The following is a 10,071-nucleotide window of genomic DNA, read 5'->3' as shown; positions in this document are numbered from 1 at the left end:
TGTCATCATCAGGTGATGATGACAAAACCTTGTCGAAACGTTGTACATTTGCTGTCATGTTAAACTTATATTAAAGTTTTTCTTCATTACCCATTTAAGCCGTCTCCAGCCATCTTGAAACTTTGTAGTTTTTACTTTCAGTTTTGTATGCGTGTAAATTTTACATTCATATGTTGCTGAAGAGAGACTTACGTTTTCGACAAAGTTGGTTTTTGGTTCATCAATTTCTCTTTTTAATATAAGATGTCAAAATACAAAATCTGTAGTTCCTATGTTAATTCATGTTGTGTGTTTGTGAATTTGTTTGTCCTCCAACACTTCCTATGGTTTTTGGAGCTAGCAGAACCAAACTTAGCAGGGTGACCTGCAAGTGACCTTATTTACAGGGCATAGACCCATATCAAAGGAGGAAAATATGCATTCAGAAGGTCACCCAAGCATAATGAGGGTCTGGGAGTGGGTATTTAGGGCATCAGATTTTGCATTTCATGGCTTTTCTTGGGATTCTGAATGTGCCACTTTTGAAATATGCTCAAGTACCAGGGATATGTGTCAAATGGGGTTTTATTTCAGGTACAACCTCTTGAGATCACTATACCCTCAATCTGTAATGAAGGGTTTAAAACTTACCCAGAAGATCACCAAAACATGATGAGAGGGGGGGGGGTCTAGGAATAAGTTTTCAGGATTGTTGAATCCAAATTTGGTAAATTACATTGTATTTTTTCACCCCTATGGAGCCTGGAGGCACCATGTTTGAAACTATACTCATATTCCAACTCTATCTATTGCAACCAAATGTGGCACACATGTTCAGATAATGTTGGCAGGTGTCCTAATGTGGTTTAGTGATATGCTGACATATGTTATCTACCTGCTATAATGACATAGGAAACTTTCAATTTCTCATTTCTTAGTTTCTATGCAGTTTTAATATAAACACATGGTTCAAAAAGTTGTTGATATTACCATGTTCTACTTGCTTTTTGCCTTGTTCTCTATAGTTGGTAATGTCTATTCTGCCTGAAAGAATGTTGCAGTAACATATAGCATAGGAGTTGAAAGGATTAGCATTGCAATATCTTTTGCTGGTTGATTTTTATATTGTCTGAATGATAAATCTGATCAATGCTGTGAGAGAAAATAAAGTTCAAGAAGTGACAGGACAAGGAACAGTATCTATCAAACTCAGACATGCTTTTTTCATTCAATTCTACTTGATTTTTATTGTTACTAGTTCAAAAGAGATTTATCCAGTATAGCTTAAAATACTACAAGTAAATAGGAAAGAGAAATTTTCATCCATTGCTATCGGAATTTATTGCAGAGTTTCTAAAACATAATATCCATATGAGCTCTTGTTTGATCTCTTGAGGTTATTCAATTTAAAGAAATGCTTTTACTGAAAGAATGGCTTATTCTAAACATAGATGTACTCACAAAGGCCAAGAGGAAGAATGTATGAAAGCAAGGACAACTAAAGGTTGTTGACATGGAATTTGGCACTTGTCGAGTCATTGTACACTTGGGAAGGTCTCCACAGGATTCCCAGTCCTTTGCCAGTCATAGCACAGCAACCTCATCTCTGGTTCAGACCATAGATAATCAGCTGAAAAGAACTGGATGTGCCTCTGATTGTCAACCTCCACCAGTTACAGTTATCCTTAGTTTGTGCAACTAATGATTGCAAGGAACTATGATTCCAACTCTATCTATTGCAACCAAATGTGGCACACATGTTCAGATAATGTTGGCAGGTGTCCTAATGTGGTTTAGTGATATGCTGACATATGTTATCTACCTGCTTTAATGACATAGGAAACTTTCAATTTCTCATTTCTTAGTTTCTATGCAGTTTGAATATAAACACATGGTTCAAAAAGTTGTTGATATTACCATGTTCTACTTGCTTTTTGCCTTGTTCTCTACAGTTGGTAATGTCTATTCTTCCCAAGAGAATGTTGCAGTAACATATAGCATAAGGGTTGAAAGAATTAGTAGTGTAATATATTTTAGTAGTAGAGTTGAACAAAACAACCTACCAATGCTGTGAGAGAACAAAATTCATGAGGTGATGTTTTGACTGCACAAAGAAGCCAAGGTTATCTGTTGAAAACAGGCATGTTTTCTTAGCTCAGTTCTGGTTGGTTTTCATTGTGACTAGCTTGGCAGAGATTCATCCTGAGGAAAGCTGATGAGCTATTTACTAATCCAGTAGAGACAACTGTCCACTTGTTTACACTGGTACACACTGTTTTTTTCTTTTCTTGCTAAATAAAGATTGTTTTCACTGTCCTTCAAATGTGACCAATCTGTTAACTTGTCATACAACTTAAAACTTAGTCAATTTATCAATTATACAATATTGTTCTTATTTATTGATCAAATCTGCTGTTATGTGAGTTTATCTATCTGATACTTGTTGGGAAATCAGTTTTACCTAAAAATACTACAGTTTGTTTTGAGCAGAGACTCCTCACCTCTAGGTATCTATAGAAGTAATTGGGGATAATAGAGTAGGTTGCTTGGTACATTGGGGTCTTTGTATGTCATGAGGAGGGCCTTTGAACCCTGCAGCTGAGCACGGGTATAAAGCTAGTATGTGTAGTTAGTCATTCCAATTTATCCATTATGCCTTACTATGAAGCAGAAGTAAATATTATTGTATCTGCTTGTTTTATGCTAAGATAGGTATTTGTCATTTGCACACTTGTTTATCTATTGGTAGGTAGAAGCAGTTAATTGATTTGTCAGTGAATCACCCAAGAACATAGTTTCTTGATGTTAGAAAGATACTAGGGAAATGTGAATTCTAGGTTGTGAAAATTTCAGTTTAAAAGGCCTCATAGCAAAGTCTGAAAAAGCAACTAGGCAAAATCTTAGTTATATATTCAATGCTGTAGAAGATAGGACCAAAAACATGCTTCAGAAATATTACAACTAGCCAGCACATTAGCAAGATGAAGCGTATCTATTAGACAAATGGTGAAGGTAAAAATGGAACCAACAGGTAAGTATTAAGTCTGAAATATGGGAGGCCTGGAAAGACTTAGTTATGACAGAATAAGTCAAATGTGTATAGCAATGAAAAAGAGGGGGGGAAATCTTTATTACTTATGTGCTTACAAAACTTGCTGGGGTTTTACAATGTATATCATTGGAACTGTTCTGACTGCTGGAGTAGAGGAAGAACACAATTGAAGAATTGCCTTTACTCCATAAAGAACAGAAGGATTATGTCCATACAATATTTTTAGGTCAAATAAAAGTCCAATTGTGGTAGACTATGGTCCTATATTATTTGTATCAGTGATCCCCTTCTTATTGTTCACAATCAAGTGAACATGAATTCACAGCTTCTACTAACTTACACAAATCTCTCCAGCACCCCAAGGAAGAGAGAGAGATGGTACAGAAGCATGGCAAGTGTATACAAGCTCTACAGAATTACCATTATGGTATGTAATATTTGCCTAAGGTGAGAACTGAAGCACATCTATCACAAACACCTTGTTTAAAAGGTGAGAGTTGAGAGCATAACACCTCCATGGAAAAACGTTCCTAGATATATCAGAGTATATATATACTTTCTGAGTTATAGAAGGGTAAAATTTGGCTACCACAAACACTTCTTTACCTCAATTCTTCTGAGCTCAAACCTTCAAAAGTTAACTTTAAATGCTCAAATTAAAGCCTTTAACACCAGGCACATTCTTAGACAGCACTAATGATATCCTTGATGTACTCACAGTCAAAAATCCAAAAGTATTAAATGAAAAGGCTTTAACAGCCAGTAAAACTAAACAAAATTATGAAATTAAAAATAAACATTTAGATCAACTCAGAATGTAAACTAATCATAAATGTGAATGTTATTATTTTATACTGAAAATAAAATAGTATATTTAAAAACTGAAAATAATGAAAACAAATCTACTTAATAGGAACATGTAAAACACAAAATAGATGAACTGAGAAAGATAAAACTAAATGACATTCAGGACTAAAGTAAATTGACGAATAACTAACTGTGAGTCAAATTTTTTTTTATTTGTGTGTTTCAGATATTTGCACAAAGCTACAAAAAGACTAACACAAACAGTTGCCTAATACCTTTCTTTTTATGTGACAAGATCAGAATAGTACCTCACTTTGTGACACAAAAATCCTGCAGTATAAAGCTCTGGTAAAAGTTTATCTTATTTTTTTACACTCTTTATCCTTTTTGTGACTATTCCACTGTCTAATATTAACTAGATGAATTTACTGCTATGAACTTGCAATAGCTTTCAAATTATTAAAATTAAAAAAGCTACTTAAATGCCTTTTTCTGAGATCCATCCTTCCCTGTATTGGAATTAAAAGCAAATGTTTTCCCAAGAGTATTTCTTATACTTGTTATATTGTCTTCTGGCTTTATTTATTACATGGTTTTTATTTGGTTTGTACATATTTTCGTTTGTAAGATGTAACTTGAATTTTCTGCATATTAATTATTTGTGTTACTATTTTCTTGGTTATCACATTTGCTATATGAAGAATGATTGTGATATTTCCCTAGGAGTTTATCTCTGTATTGGTTTCAGCATATTTTTAATCTTTAATAGCTTATTATTATCATCAAGCACCTACTACCAGGCCTTGGGCTTCTCTAATCAGTAGGCTATTGGATTCACATTTTGGTGTATTAGCCTCTAGACCAAATCTGGCTGAATCAAACTGTAATTCAGGATAAGTTTAAAATAAAAATATATTCAGAATTAAATATAATGCAAATAAGAAGGAATACTAGATTAACTCAAAGTAGAAAGAATAAAATGCAGTCAAAAAGAAACTTATAATAAGTAGGATAAGATATATTTCATAATAAATAGACTCAGGGTTACAGAATTAATGACTGAACATAATTAAGTAAAAAGGTAAGTAAAGTAAGATACAGACCAGCACACCAAGAACTAAGCTGTGTGTGCATTATACTTGCATATCATAGTAACATACAGCTACCTTGACCAAACACTTTAATCCACATTAACTATTGGAAGATGCAGCCATTCTACTTATTTCTTTGGGTTCTGCAGTGTATATGCAGTGGGAGGAGGACCAGATATCAAATCCATTAGGTGATCACTTCTTGCTTGAATATCAGAAGATTCAAGGAACAATAAATCAATTGTTTATTTACACAACGTGCCATCACGACTTATATTAGGTGCTCATCCCACTTGTTTCACTCAGAGTTCACTTGATTTGTTAACATATTCCATTTAGTCAAACTGTTAGACTGAAAATGATATAGTGAAGTATGCATTTTGACCATACCCAAAACTTTGCAGAATTCTGCAAACATCTGGCTGTTGAAGCTGTTTTCTTAATTCATATACATCTCTCCAGGTGTTCTGAATCATGTTATTCATGTTCATTGTTAGACTGTCCTAGAATATCAACCATTGAATACATTTTAGCCCACTTAGTGAAGTAATTGTTAACAGTAAGCACATACTTAATAATTTAATCAGTTTTGAACAGGAGATTAGCTATATCCTTGATGACTATCCACAGAAAAGAACTTACAACACTCTGTTGGAGCTCTCCATGATGTGTCTAGTTGTTTCTCTTAGCAGTGCACGTGCTACAGTGTCTTTACTTGTGTGTGGTCAGAAAAACTGCTTACAAACAATTATGGATATCTGTGTCAGTCTTTATTGCCCTCCATTCCTGGCATTATACAAAATCCAAAGTATTTCATGCCTTCAAGCTATGTTGATTACTAGCTGCATTACAGGTTAGATACTGTGTTTCTGTGTCTAATAATTATGGTACAACACACCATCCTTACACTTATAACTAATTGTGTAAGGTGTTATGTGAATTAAAACTACATTCACCTTTTTTTCAGTTGTTCTTCACCTCATTTCATAACTATTAGGGCCCCAGCTATGTCTTGGGTTTTTTTGGTTGATTGTCCTTAAGTTTTTGGCTAGTAATTTGAAGTGTTACTCATAAGTAGGATTGCCACCACTTACATAGTTCCATTGTCACTGCTGATGCAGTAGTTGGTGTTAAACTCTTGCACTTGTGTTATCCAATGTGCAATTTTATCATCTTGATTTTTAAAGTTTATCAGCTATTTTGATGATACATAGTCCAATTTAATAATGATCTTTGTACCATATAAGTAGTGGCAATAATGTTTGACAAGTAGTTTAATTGCAAGCATCTATATTTTTGTCATACAGCATTAGCACTTGAAAGCTGTTAGTGTATGACTCACATGTGCAGGTACATGCTCCATACTGTCTTCTGTCTGTGACAATCCACTCCCATTCTACTGTCATTAGCATCAGTATCCAGGATGAATTGACAGCCTTGATGAGATTAAGCCAACACTATTACTTAGATAAAAATACAATTCATGGACTGAAATGCTTGCTCACATAAACCTATCAGTCCAAAGTGCATATCAAACTTTGCCAATGCAGACATTGATGAAGCTATCTTGAAGAAACTGGCCAATAATTAAAGTATGAGAAACCTAGAGAGGTAGAGTCTTTTTTTTTTTTTAGGTAAGAGACTCTGGTTATTCCTTACCATTGTGATCCACACAAGATCATTTGACACCCCAACTCAGCCTACTATGCGACTGAGAAATTCCACTTACATGTGAATCAGTGCATACTCTTCTGAGTTTATATCTATTATGCACTAAAATACCAAATTATATACTAGAATACACAGTTCAACTCGATGAAAGTGAACTTATAAACTCATTTCAATATGATGTAAAGCAACTGTATGTTTACTTTCTTCATCAATTCAACTGGTCATTAGTCAGAAGCCACATTTAGTTTACTGACCAATGCATGTCTTTCAATCAGACTTTTGTCTATTTATTGCATCAATTCTACACAGACTCTGGTATTTTTTCTCTTCTTCTTCTTCACAACCAATATTGGAGATGGCCAAGAACTTTCCAAAAGTTGTATTATTCCAACCATGAGCAAATACTCAGTAACAATTTTGGAAGTAACCATGGTTCTCCACAGAAGCCTGCATAGTGGTTTTTCATTAAGATGTTCATCACCTGTATTTATGTGCTAGTATGTTGTTGTTATACCCAGGTGGGTATTTGATGCCTTAAAATCAGAAACAAATTTTGTGAGCAGTACTCTGAATTCCTGTTATCTGTATCACTAAGCACAGACGTGCTCAGTATGTAGGTGTGGGACAAGAAAAAAATGGCCACCACATTCAGTGTATTACTCTGTGATGCTTACAAATAACTGCTAAAGTTGAGTTATAGCTTTATTTGAGCACCTAATTGCCATAATTAGTTTTCACAGCTCATGAGACTCCCAATATTATTGAAAAGTGTTGCTAAAGTGGAGAACTGAGAAGTAGGTAAAGAGCCAAAGTGATCATCTTTTTTCTTCTTCTCCCATGCTAGCCAAAAAATGAGAGCACCTTTTGCAATGGCTTTAGTATGCCAGAAAAGCATTTTAAGAGCACTTGGAAACAGGCTATTACTAAGCATGGTAGTGCTCAGTATGTAGGGATGGGCCTAGAAAATAATGGCCACTGCATTCAATCTGTTACTCTATAATGCTTATAAGTAACTGCTAAAGTTGAGTTATATCATTATTTGAGCACATAATTGCCATTTTACAGCTTGTATAACAGTAATATTGTTTTGTTCTTCTACCACACGTATTTTTGTGGGGAAATAATAAAAAGGAAAACTACTACGTAGCAGTGAGTTAAGTTTACAAGTAATAAAATTAAATTGCAAAAATTAAGTATGATGTAGGGATGACCAATACCAAAAAGTGCAGAAACAAGGTAGTGACTTCAGGCATTAAGAACATGCATTCACTCTTGGACATGGTACACTATAGAGATCTTATCTGGCCCGGCATGGCCAGGTGGCTAGGGGGCTCGACTCGCAATCTGAGGGTCGCGGGTTCGAATCCCCATCACACCAAACATGCTCTCCCTTTCAGCCGTGGGGGGGCATTATAATGTGATGGCCAATCCCACTATTCATTGGTAAAAGAGTAGCCCAAGAGTTGGCGGTGGGTGGTGATGACTAGCTGCCTTCCCTCTTGTCTTACACTGCTAAATTAGGGACGGCTAGCACAGATAGCTCTCGTGTAGCTTTGCGCGAAATTCAAAACAAATCAAACCAAAGATCTTATCTACATTGCTGGACTGCATCATTTCCGATTTATACTTCCTACAATGATAATTTTAAGCTAAACAACGGATTAGTAATAATTAGAGATGAATATTAGTACAACGCCAGCATTCAAAAAGATAATTGTTTAAACAAATATGGTCTGATTTCTGTACAATAAAAGTGTTATTTATCGTGTTAGGTTCATTCTCCCACCAGATTGTGAAAATGCATTAGACTTGTCCATAGCACACTACTTATAAAAATGCACACATGCAGTTTACATGCAGCTAATAAGTTATACGATGCATTAGTATTATGTGATCCCTTAGCTTTTCACTGAGCATTACTAATACTTGTAATTGATTAATTTTTTTTTCGGAAAACGTAATTTAATAATAAAGAACAACACGAATGAAATTATATTATATATTTACCACTGTGTACTTTTATATCAATAGCTTACCAAAGATCGAATTTTGAAGATTCCAGAACGTCTAATAAATGCTTCATGAAATTACGTTCATTTCTTTATTATTACATTACACCTGGTTTTCATGCTACAATACAACTTATCATTGTACGATTGTGGATTGTTGTTCCAAATATCCTGTATTACTCTCCACTATTCAGCGAAGTAGTTTCGTCGTCTTTTGACCTTTCGAGTTTTTACATAACCCCATAGAAACTCCTGAATATTCATATTACAACTTTGTGCCAGCGAAGATATTGTTACGACAACGCAGGTCACGTGACGCTCGTATCACGCCACTTCCTTCTCGAACCTTCATGAAATGTCGGGAGACTACTAGATTGGGGTAGTCTTGTATATATATAAGACCGGCCAAGAAGCAACGGAAGGTAATGAGTAAGAATATTGTTGAGCACGTGAGAAGTTCGTTGTGAATTATAGCGTTTGTTATAGAGCGACTGTTGAAATTAAGTGTATCGTAAAGTTGTATTCGGAAAGAATAAACCAGTTTTATTTAAGAAAGGACTTGTATCGGTAAAGTTTCTTCGGTAAGAGTTTTAATGGAAAATTAACTAACGAACGGAGATGTAAAAAATTGGTGTCAGAAGTGGGATCTGGTTTACAGAACAGATGAATGGCACAACCGCTGTCTACATTCCCTACTGGTGAGCAAATCTTGGTGCAATCAGCCCCAAAGTGATTATCACCACAAGCTGTGTAATCCTGTGAATCCTGGTGGACAAACACACATTCCCCACAAGTCATGACAAGTTCCACCATTATAGCATATAGGACAGTCCTGATCCCAGAGTAGACCAAATTTCTCTGCTTCACACCCTCGAACAATAAGTCGTAAAATTCCATGAACAAATTCATTTCTTCTACCCTCATAATAGCACTCATAAATTCCAGCATCAGCAAGTGAGGCAGCTGGAATAGTGACCGTCAGTTGGTCATTCCATTTTTCAATAATGTCACCACCACTATAACGCCATCTTATAGGTAGATTGAGATTTACTACAATGTATGTCTCCTCTGGCTCAAATTCAGCAATACGTTCAGGGGGTAATTTCAATGTTGTAATTTTGGTTGTCACCCCACCACTAGTGACTTCACAGTGGAAAGCTCCAAATCGTGATAATGAATCTCCACTGGGCATGAAAAGAATACGAGAATATACAGGAGCACCTTGAAGAAACTGCTGAGTGTACTTCGGTAACTTGAGACCCTCTCCAACATCTATGGTTTTTGCAAACTTTATTTTTTCTGGTTGTCCACTACTACTCCCACACTGAATTAGTGAACGAGAAGGCTCAAATGGAAATCGTCCCCACGCATTTTGTAAGGTAAAATTTGCATCAAACTGACCTTCTGCATTCTTGATCTTCGTACACTGCTGTACATACTGGATTGTGATGCTAGTAATGTC

General features: G+C 35.4%; 1 protein-coding gene across 4 annotated transcripts in view; it reads left to right on the top strand.

Annotated features, from left to right (window-relative positions):
- The window catches only part of LOC106463649 (pseudouridine-5'-phosphatase-like), a 24,355-nt gene that overhangs the window by 2,806 nt on the left and 11,478 nt on the right, over nucleotides 1-10,071 (top strand). The gene's annotated exons all lie outside the window — the stretch shown is intronic.

This window comes from Limulus polyphemus, unplaced genomic scaffold (genome assembly GCF_000517525.1).
Source record: "Limulus polyphemus unplaced genomic scaffold, Limulus_polyphemus-2.1.2 Scaffold1453, whole genome shotgun sequence".
Lineage (NCBI taxonomy): Eukaryota > Metazoa > Arthropoda > Merostomata > Xiphosura > Limulidae > Limulus > Limulus polyphemus.
Note: the sequence above shows the minus strand (reverse complement) of the source record. Positions and strands in the feature narration are given on the sequence as shown.